The 9,766-nt window shown below is 37.4% G+C and overlaps 1 long non-coding RNA gene across 1 annotated transcript; it reads right to left on the reverse strand.

Moving 5' to 3' along the window:
* Positions 1-7,502: 7,502 nt before the first annotated feature.
* Positions 7,503-8,922, reverse strand: LOC133038727 (uncharacterized). Its single transcript, XR_009688242.1, has 2 exons — positions 8,393-8,922; positions 7,503-7,915 (listed from the first exon to the last, which is right to left on the reverse strand). It is a non-coding gene; the product is annotated as an uncharacterized LOC133038727 (long non-coding RNA).
* Between the last annotated feature and the right edge of the window lie 844 nt (positions 8,923-9,766).

A 9,766-nucleotide genomic window follows, 5' to 3' on the forward strand; every position in this document is an offset into this window, starting at 1 on the left:
AACCGACACTTATTTCACAATGACAAAAAGTCAAAGTTAAGTGTCAGGTATAAACCGAGACGAATGAGTTTTGGTGTCGTTTTAAAATCAACACTTAAAATGTACATATATATTTTTTCCTTTAGTGTCGGTTTAAAATCGAGACTAATTGGTATGAGTGTTGATTTTTAACCGACACTAGGAGTATTTTTGAAAAAAATATTTATTAAATATAAACATTAGTATAATTCCAAAAACACCAAACTTATCAAACTCATTAACATAAAATTTTTAGCATTACAACGACTGTGAAATGAACGTTTCCCATTTTTAAAAATCTGTTAAAATTGTAACGCCCTTACTTACGTAAAATAAGATGCCATAAATAAACTGGCGTTAAGATACTAATGTTGCCTTTATTTAAAAAAAAAAACACTTTTCAAAACATGGGTACCCAGTTGAAAATAAAGTATTACCACTTAGGGAAAAGTAATAGAAAATTTAAACGACAACATCCTCGATAAGTTTAATAAATTAAAAAAAAAAAACTTTCAGCGGAAGATGGCCAAGACCACACGCAGTTACATGATCACACGAGATACACCCCATGCTGCCCAGACTCAACTTGTCACCGAAAGCTTACAGGCTTACTTATCTGCACATAGGGGGTAAATAAGGGGTGAGCTGCAAAGCCCAGTAAGGAAAAACACAATACTATGTACCAGCATTCACACATCATAGCACAAACATATACATCAAACATACAACAACCTAATCATAAGTATAAATAGAGGCAGCCACACAAATACTGAAATACCACACACTCACACTCACAATCACACTCCAGCTTCCATACAAATCTGGAGTGTCTTACGTTCTTAACCAGAACGCAGTACCAACAACCAGTGCACCCTTACGTACACTGCCTCACTTACCACATCACCATACATGTGTGGTTTCCAACCACTTCCAAGTACCTGGAACATGATTAAACAACCATATACAATTCATCGATAAAACACTATTTCACCGAAACTATCACATTCCACAGTTTCAATACAATTTATTCAAGCAGTCATACTAGATACTCAAACCATATAAAAAGCAAGTATAAAGTATCATTATTTTTCCTTACCTCAACTCCGCTGTAATTAACTCTTACGATACCTTCTAGGCCCTATAACAATTAGTGAAACCCTTAGTCCACCGATAAACTCAATATATTTATTACTCTTACTGTACAGCAAGTTTAACCTAGAATTTGACATATAAAACGTTTGAATTAGAAGTCCTACTGTTCACAAAGTTTTTAGTTAATTGAAAGACCTTTCTAACGGTATAAAGATCATCAAAATCGGAGCTATAATCTAGGAGTTATGCATGTTTTCTCAAAACAGTTTCTTTAAAATCCTGGATCACGCCGATTTCTGAATACAGCCTAAAAATAAATGTTTTAAAAATAGTTACACCCTGATCTAGACAATACTTTCTTCATAAAAAATGTAGCTATTTTCCTAAGCTTTAAAACGAGATAAAGATCTTTTAAAATGGATCGAAATTGAGAGAGATATTGAATTTTTACTGAAGACACTTTTTCTGAAACGAAACTTAAAACGAAATACCATAACCGAGTAAAGATCCTAACTTTTGACTGGTAAGAACTCCTAACTAGGGAAAGGTTTCTTCAAAGAAAATATGGATTATTGAATTATCTTTCTAACAGTACAAGAATCGCTTGAAAATAATAGATATCGAGAGAGATATGACACTTTTACTAAGGCAATATCGAAAAGAAATTTTAAAAAAAACTGTAAATCGACAGTCTGTAAAACATGAATTTTTTGACATCGAAATATTCAGAATTAGGAAAGAGTTTTTTCATAGAAAATATAGATCATTAAATTATCTTTAAAACGGTACCTAGATCACTGAAAACGGACCTATGGGGAGAGAGATATGATAGTTTTATGAAAGCCTATTTCTCTGAAAACGAAAATAAAAACAAGTACGAATTTTACCTGAAGATTTCGAAGACACGGAACGATGATCGGTTGATTGCTAACCCCGAAGCTCTTAAGATTAAAACAATTGATTTGGTTCAATAGAGAGAATAAAAAAAGAGAAATTGAGAGATGGTGAGAATAAGGGAATACGATACTATCTGGCTGCTAGGGTTATAGAGTATATACGTATATAACATATCGTATAATAGGTTTAAATTTAAAAATAAATATCTAACTAATCAGATAAAATTATGCTGATTTAAATTTAAATTTTAAATTTTAAACTAACTAACTAATCTAATGCTTCACTATTTATTTATCTCACTATTTAATATACATATATATATATCATTTTTTTTTTCTAATCACACACGCACAACAACAACAACAACAACAACAACAACAACAATAATAATAATAATAATAATAATAATAATGATAATAATAATAATAATAAAAATAAACTGGATATTACATTCTACCCTCCTTAAAGGAAATTTCGTCCTCGAAATTAGACTTACCAAAAAGTTCGGGGTACTGTTCTTTCATGTCTCCCTCCATTTCCCACGTTGCCTCCCTTTCTGAACGGTTGCTCCACAGAACTTTTACTAGAGGAATACTTTTGGACCTTAACTCCTTCGTTCCTCTCTCTATAATGCGAACTGGTCGCACTTCATAACTCAAGTCCTGCTTTAGCTCCATTCTTTCATAGTTCAGCACGTGTGATGGATCCGACACGTATTTTCGTAGCATAGAAATATGGAACACATTATGCGTCTCAGCTAATACTGGTGGCAATGCCAGTCGATAAGCTACCTGTCCCACTCTGTCCAATATCTCAAAAGGACCTATAAATCTTGGACTTAGCTTTCCTCGCTTTCCAAAACGCATAACCCCTTTCATAGGTGACACTCGAAGGAACACTTTATCACCCACTGCAAATTCCACATTCCGTCTCTTTGCGTCGGCATAACTTTTCTGGCGGCTTTGTGCAGTTACCATTCTATTTCGAATCTTTTCTACCGCTTCAGTGGCCTCTCTTACTAGGTCTAGGCCTAAGTATCGCCTTTTGCCAACCTCATCCCAAAGGTAGTGGTGATCGACACTTCCTCCCATACAACATTTCATAGGGTGCCATCCCTATTGTAGATTGATAGCTATTGTTGTACGAGAACTCCATTAGTGGCAAATAGTTGCTCCAGTTACTTGGGAAATCCAACGCACAAGCTCGTAGCATGTCTTCTAGTATTTGAATAGTTCGTTCCGATTGTCCATCAGTTTGAGGGTGGAATGCTGTACTCAACTTCAGTTTTGTGCCCAAAGCACTTTGCACACTTTCCCAAAACTTAGAAGTAAAAACTGAACCTCTATCAGATACAATGGTCTTTGGGACTCCGTGTAGCCTTACAATTTCTTTTACATACAGTTCAGCATATTGCTCTGCGTTGTAATTAGTGCGCACAGGCAGAAAATGTGCTGATTTAGTGAGTCTGTCGATAATCACCCAGATGGAATCCTGTTGTTTGCTGTTCTTCGGTAACCCTGTCACAAAATCCATAGCAATATCTTCCCATTTCCACTCAGGAATATCAAGAGATTGCAACAGCCCCGCAGGTCTCTGGTGTTCGGCCTTAACTTGCCGGCGGGTAAGACATTTTGCTACAAATTCTGCTATATCATTTTTCATTCCCGGCCACCAATACCTACCTTTCAGATCATTGTACATTTTGGTTGATCCTGGGTGTAAAGAATAGGGTGTAGTGTGCGCCTCTTGTAAGATTTTTGATTGCAACTCCGCTTCCTTAGGTACACACACCCTTGTCTTGTATAGAATACCCTCTTCATTAACTGAGAAGTCCCCGGCTTTCCCATTTTGTAGTTCGACCCGCTTCTTGATTAAAAACTCATCTTGGGCTTGTTCTTCTTTGATATTCTCTAATAAATTTGATTCAATTGTGAGGTTAGCTAGCTTTCCTGTTACTAACTCTATTCCAGATCTCTCGATTTCCTGTTGCAACGGCACTTTTAATGCCCTTAACATTGATAAGCTTGCATAGTTGCGTCTGCTAAGTGCATCCGCCACTACATTAGCCTTTCCAGGATGGTACAGTATCTCACAATCGTAATCTTTTACCAGTTCCAACCACCGCCTCTGTCTCATGTTGAGCTCTTTCTGCGTAAAGAAGTATTTTAGGCTTTTGTGATCTGTGTATATTTCACACTTCTCTCCATAGAGGTAGTGCCTCCAGATTTTCAATGCAAAGACCACTGCTGCCAACTCTAAGTCATGAGTTGGGTACCTTGTCTCATACTCCTTTAGCTGCCTAGAGGCATAGGCTACCACCTTCTCATTCTGCATCAACACACAGCCGAGCCCTTGCTTTGATGCGTCGCAATATACTACAAATTTGTCTTTGTTAGTTGGAACACACAGGACAGGTGCTGTTATGAGTTTATCTTTCAATGTCTGAAAGCTTTCCTCACATTTATCTGTCCATGCAAATTTTTGTTGCTTTCGAGTCAAATTCGTCAATGGTGTGGCTATTTTTGAGAACCCTTCAACGAATCTCCTATAATATCCAGCTAGTCCGAGAAAACTCCGAACCTCACTTGCGGTTTTTGGTTTTGGCCAGCTCTTCACTGCTTCAATTTTCGCAGGGTCCACCTCTACCCCATCTTTGGACACTATATGGCCTAGAAACGCCACTTTCTCCAACCAGAACTCACACTTTTTGAATTTGGCGTACAATTGGTGCTCTTTGAGTCTACTTAGAGTTAGCCTTAAGTGCTCCTCATGCTCTTCCATTGTCCTTGAATAAATGAGTATGTCATCAATGAATACCACCACAAACTTGTCAAGATATTCCTTGAATACTCTATTCATTAAATCCATGAAGGTTGCTGGGGCATTGGTTAACCCAAATGACATCACTAGAAATTCATAATGCCCATACCGTGTTCGAAATGCCGTCTTTGCTATATCTTCCTCTCGGACTTTCAATTGGTGGTACCCAGATCTCAAGTCGATCTTTGAAAAGACGATCGCCCCTTGTAACTGATCAAACAAATCATCGATGCGAGGCAAGGGATACTTGTTCTTTATAGTCACTTTGTTCAGCTCTCGATAGTCTATACACATCCGCATACTACCGTCCTTCTTCTTGACGAACAACACTGGCGCACCCCAAGGTGAGTAACTTGGTCTAATGAATCCCTTGTCTAAAAGATCTTGTAGTTGAGCCTTCAATTCCTTCAATTCATTGGGAGCCATGCGGTATGGAGCCCTCGAGATTGGTGCTGTGCCTGGCGCTAACTCAATCACAAATTCTATCTCTCTATCTGGGGGTAGCCCTGGTAGGTCTTCCGGAAAAACTTCTTGGAATTCACATACTATGTGGACATTCTCTGGCTTGAGGGTGGTTTCTCTGGACTTGTCTACTATGCTGGCCAAGTATGCTTGACATCCCGCACGTATCATCTTTTGTGCCTTTAGGGCTGTAACTAGCGGTAAGCTTGACTTGACTTTGATTCCTTCAAATATGAATGCCTCTCCAGATTCAGGGGTGAAAGTCACTGTCCTCTTTCGGCAGTCTATTGTTGCTCCATGTCGTGATAGCCAATCCATACCCAAGATAAGATCGTAATCCCTCATCTCCGGCTCTATCGGATCTCCACTAAGTTCCTTGTACGCAATCCTTATTGGCGCATCCCGCACTCCTCTAGATGATATCATAACCTCGCCCGAGGGCAACTCCGTCATGAACTTATAACTAAAGTTTACATACGGTAGTTCTAACTTATCTATCATCTTTAAAGCAATAAATGAGTGCGTAGCTCCAGAATCAAATAAAACAGTACATAGTTTTTCAGAGATAGAAATCTGACCTGCAACCACAGTGTTACTAGTCTCAGCCTCCCCTCTGGTTAGTGCAAATACTCGAGCTGGGACAAGTTTGTCATCCTTGAGTTGTTCACCTTTTTGTGGACAGTCCTTCTTATAGTGGCCTGGTTGCCCACACTTGTAACAAGTCTTGCCTTTCAGTCGACATTCTCCCGGATGCTTACGACCACATGTTGGGCATAGCGGGTACTCCACATATGGCTTCTTCCCTTTGTAGTTATTGGACCCTATCTTGTTTCTCTTGTCGGCTTCGTTGTGTTGGTTAGTTGGCAGTTTTCTTTTGTTATCACCACCTCCATTACTGGCCTTTCTGGCCTCCCACCTTGCTGTATTGTCTTTCTGTATACGACTTTCACACAACTCAGCTTCTAGGGCTTTTTCTAGTACCTCAGCATACGTGGTTGCCCTTACTCCTGACATCGCTATGTCCCGACTTATTCGGGAGTCGAGCCCTTCAGTAAAACGATGAATCCTCAGAAACTCAGTAGGAACCAGATCTGTGGCAAACTTTGCTAATCTGTCAAATTGGCGAGCATACTCAGAATCGTAGACTTACCCTGCCTCAAGTTTGTGAACTCATTAACTCTAGCTGAGCGTATTGCTTCACTGTAGTATTTTTTGTTAAAAACTTGTACAAAGTCAGCCCAGGTCATTGCGGCCACATCCCGTGTTTGTTTAATAACATCCCACCAGATGCGGGCATCCTTTTTCAATAAACTAGCAGCACAAGCTACACTATCTCCGTTACCGAGCCGCATGTACTCAACAATACCTTCCACTGTTCTTAACCATTCCTCAGCTTCCATTGGATCTGAGCCCCCTTCAAAATTTGGTGGGTGTTGCTTGCGGAACCTTTCATATATTGGTTCCCATCGACCCTCCGGCACAGGCATGTATTGCACCGGCAAAAATTGATGTTGTCCTTGATTGGGTTGTTCCTGACGGTTGAGAGCCTCTTCATCTCGCTTCCTAATTTCTTCCTTGAGACGAGCAACTTCTTGCGCCAAATCTTCTTGTTGTGGTGGCACCACTACAGGGGCATTTTGGTGTTCTTGACCAACTACCCCAGCAGGGACTTCGTGGTTACCCCCACCTTGACACAGTTGCTGTCCATTTACAGGGGCATTTTGATTCTCCTGGATCACCGCCTCGGCAGGGACATGCTGGTTTCCCCTGCCTCGACCGCGAGCACATCCTCGCCCTCGACCTCTAGCTCGGTCTCTTACAGCCGCTCTTTCATTCAAGCGGGTTGATCTTCTGGGTTCACCGTTTTCCATCAAATCCCTTAACTTGTTCTTCAAAAGAAAGGAGATGGTATCGATAAGAAAAATAACCAAAGATGTATCTCGCTCAAAAAGGAAATATCTATACACTAAATTATATAAACTAAAAAAAAAAACGTAAATCATCAAGCAACAATTCACCATGTAAAATAAATAAATAAATAAATAATCTTCACTCATAAAAAAAAATTACACTAATAAGAAAATTGTTTGAGTTATACTAAAATTCTAACTCCGAAGAATCAGTTAATTGTTTCGATTAACCATACCCTAAACTTCTAGCTAACTAAAGGAAAATTAAAAGATAAAGACTAAACCAAATTTAACATATAAGACATAACATATATAAAGCATACATACTTGATGACAAGTTGATCCTTTGCAGCGATGGTGTGTATGTCGCGTGAATTCAAGATCAATGTAACTGTGGCTCTGGTACCATTTGTAACGCCCTTACTTACGTAAAATAAGATGCCATAAATAAACTGGCGTTAAGATACTAATGTTGCCTTTATTTAAAAAAAAAACACTTTTCAAAACATGGGTACCCAGTTGAAAATAAAGTATTACCACTTAGGGAAAAGTAATAGAAAATTTAAACGACAACATCCTCGATAAGTTTAATAAATTAAAAAAAAAAAACTTTCAGCGGAAGATGGCCAAGACCACACGCAGTTACATGATCACACGAGATACACCCCATGCTGCCCAGACTCAACTTGTCACCGAAAGCTTACAGGCTTACTTATCTGCACATAGGGGGTAAATAAGGGGTGAGCTGCAAAGCCCAGTAAGGAAAAACACAATACTATGTACCAGCATTCACACATCATAGCACAAACATATACATCAAACATACAACAACCTAATCATAAGTATAAATAGAGGCAGCCACACAAATACTGAAATACCACACACTCACACTCACAATCACACTCCAGCTTCCATACAACTGAGTGTCTTACGTTCTTAACCAGAACGCAGTACCAACAACCAGTGCACCCTTACGTACACTGCCTCACTTACCACATCACCATACATGTGTGGTTTCCAACCACTTCCAAGTACCTGGAACATGATTAAACAACCATATACAATTCATCGATAAAACACTATTTCACCGAAACTATCACATTCCACAGTTTCAATACAATTTATTCAAGCAGTCATACTAGATACTCAAACCATATAAAAAGCAAGTATAAAGTATCATTATTTTTCCTTACCTCAACTCCGCTGTAATTAACTCTTACGATACCTTCTAGGCCCTATAACAATTAGTGAAACCCTTAGTCCACCGATAAACTCAATATATTTATTACTCTTACTGTACAGCAAGTTTAACCTAGAATTTGACATATAAAACGTTTGAATTAGAAGTCCTACTGTTCACAAAGTTTTTAGTTAATTGAAAGACCTTTCTAACGGTATAAAGATCATCAAAATCGGAGCTATAATCTAGGAGTTATGCATGTTTTCTCAAAACAGTTTCTTTAAAATCCTGGATCACGCCGATTTCTGAATACAGCCTAAAAATAAATGTTTTAAAAATAGTTACACCCTGATCTAGACAATACTTTCTTCATAAAAAATGTAGCTATTTTCCTAAGCTTTAAAACGAGATAAAGATCTTTTAAAATGGATCGAAATTGAGAGAGATATTGAATTTTTACTGAAGACACTTTTTCTGAAACGAAACTTAAAACGAAATACCATAACCGAGTAAAGATCCTAACTTTTGACTGGTAAGAACTCCTAACTAGGGAAAGGTTTCTTCAAAGAAAATATGGATTATTGAATTATCTTTCTAACAGTACAAGAATCGCTTGAAAATAATAGATATCGAGAGAGATATGACACTTTTACTAAGGCAATATCGAAAAGAAATTTTAAAAAAAACTGTAAATCGACAGTCTGTAAAACATGAATTTTTTGACATCGAAATATTCAGAATTAGGAAAGAGTTTTTTCATAGAAAATATAGATCATTAAATTATCTTTAAAACGGTACCTAGATCACTGAAAACGGACCTATGGGGAGAGAGATATGATAGTTTTATGAAAGCCTATTTCTCTGAAAACGAAAATAAAAACAAGTACGAATTTTACCTGAAGATTTCGAAGACACGGAACGATGATCGGTTGATTGCTAACCCCGAAGCTCTTAAGATTAAAACAATTGATTTGGTTCAATAGAGAGAATAAAAAAAGAGAAATTGAGAGATGGTGAGAATAAGGGAATACGATACTATCTGGCTGCTAGGGTTATAGAGTATATACGTATATAACATATCGTATAATAGGTTTAAATTTAAAAATAAATATCTAACTAATCAGATAAAATTATGCTGATTTAAATTTAAATTTTAAATTTTAAACTAACTAACTAATCTAATGCTTCACTATTTATTTATCTCACTATTTAATATACATATATATATATCATTTTTTTTTTCTAATCACACACGCACAACAACAACAACAACAACAACAACAAAAATAATAATAATAATAATAATAATAATAATGATAATAATAATAATAATAAAAATAAACTGGATATTACAAAAATACATAAAAAAAAATATACAATTCTCATA

Source organism: Cannabis sativa, chromosome 6 (genome assembly GCF_029168945.1).
Source record: "Cannabis sativa cultivar Pink pepper isolate KNU-18-1 chromosome 6, ASM2916894v1, whole genome shotgun sequence".
Taxonomy (NCBI): domain Eukaryota; kingdom Viridiplantae; phylum Streptophyta; class Magnoliopsida; order Rosales; family Cannabaceae; genus Cannabis; species Cannabis sativa.